Below are 2,035 nucleotides of genomic sequence, written 5' to 3'. Positions count from 1 at the left end.
TCTCTAAAAATTTATTGTATATGTTACGGATAAAGTACAAAAACGGTTAGTGTACATATTACCCGGGTAATATGAACCTCATCTATATGAACAGTGTTTGTATATATTATCCACCTTGTAGTAGGTATCCAATCAATTTATACATTATCCCATGTGCTGTGGATAAAGTATCCGTATAACTATAATCGTAAACTCATAACATCGGTACAACATGACCAACGCATCAAACACTTAAAATGGTACAGATTATACAGAGTCTTTCTAATAGCAAAAACCAAATTAGACTAATTCAAAAAAAAAAATTATTTATTATTATTACTATTAAACTATAAATTATATATTTGAACAATTTTACTATTTACATGATAAAAATTTTAAAATGAAATACAATTATTTATTGGAACAATTTGAGTTCAGATGACATTTAGAATTACAAAGTATTCCCCCGGATTTTCATTTACATTTATTTGCTAAGCATTTAGTTTTACGTAAACACTTCTTAAAACCTTGACTACCGGAAAAAGATTGTACATTAGCTATTTTACGAAAACATTTTTTTATGGCTAGCACTTCTAAAATATCTATTAATGGTTCAGAACATACAGTAAATTGATTTCTGGAAGAAAGTTGATGAAGAGTGCCATTTTTATTACCGAGTTCGTAATATTGATTATCACTAATAGACACAACGGCGAAGAGTACATTCTGTGGATCACCTTTACCTCTGTCTACTTCTGGTAGTTGACTCGAACTGTGTCGCCAACATTGCATGATGTTAATAGATCTCAACTTCATTTTTTTGCTTGTTGATCAAGCGGTAATTTTGAATTGCTTCTCTCGTTGTCTATGGTGTTCTGAAACATTTTCAATAAAAATAAATACAATTTTTTCCTAAATAAAACTTGTTTTACATTATAACTTTTTTTATCACATAAAACACAATTAGATGTTTGTCCATTAACAAGAGTACAGCCACACGATTCACAGCAACTAGATACAGTTCTGTCCTGTTAAGAAAAAAAGTAGAAGTGATTAAACCTGGTAAACGACTAGGTATATATTGCCAACAGTTTACCTCTTTATCGGAAACACTATGATTGTCCCTGTGTTCATAGTCTGACACGACACTTTGCAATATTTCTTCCAATTCTTGTTCAGTGGTTGAATTTTCCACTGCTTCAGCTGATAGTAAAGATGGTGACAAACCAATTTTCACATAAGTACCAAACATGGCCATGTCTGGAGATCTTTTAATGCCACCGTGATAGGCCCTATTTTTCGTTAGCCGTACACATCGAAGTCCCTCTGACCATGATTTACAGTTATTTTTAAATTATGATGCAATAAAATCTCTAAACTTTTATTGTATCAATACTGAGGTAATTGACGAGGGACACTTAACCATGATTTAGTGACCCATGAGTGGTCCATTAAATTAATTAATTTTTCATGCAACCTGGAGTAAAAAGTTACGTTTTTTAAAGTTTAATAGGAAAAAAGGAATTTATTTAGTTAGTACATTAGTTAAATAATATGCGCTAAGACTAAAATAATTTTACATATTTTTTTTAAAAAAATACACTTATGAAGTTTCACAGAGGAAAAAATGTCTATAGATTACAACAAAAAGCCTAAGGACATAAATTTATTGTTGGCGCCGACGTAACTCTTACAAGATGTGACTGTTATAGCTATGACGACTAGCGCCGGTAGGGTGATACTTATCATTAAATTGGAAAATCGCATTATAACTGTAGTAAAAAAAAAAATTGACGTTTTTTTTATGAAATTCTGTAAGGAACAAATACTGCATAAAATTCACCAAACAGAATCATTCACAAACAAAAGACAAACAAATGTAGATGCAAACATTATTAATAATAATATTACCAATTTTTAATTAATGTTATTATAGTTGTACATAACATGAAATATTATTGTGTTTTTATATAAAAAAAAATACATTAATATATATGGCGAATGCCTGATGCAAAAAATCTCTTAACTTTTTTTTATTAAATCAATATAGTGCCGT

The sequence above is a fragment of the Acyrthosiphon pisum genome, chromosome X (assembly GCF_005508785.2).
Source record: "Acyrthosiphon pisum isolate AL4f chromosome X, pea_aphid_22Mar2018_4r6ur, whole genome shotgun sequence".
Classification (NCBI taxonomy): Eukaryota; Metazoa; Arthropoda; class Insecta; order Hemiptera; family Aphididae; genus Acyrthosiphon; species Acyrthosiphon pisum.
This window is presented reverse-complemented; position numbering follows the sequence as displayed.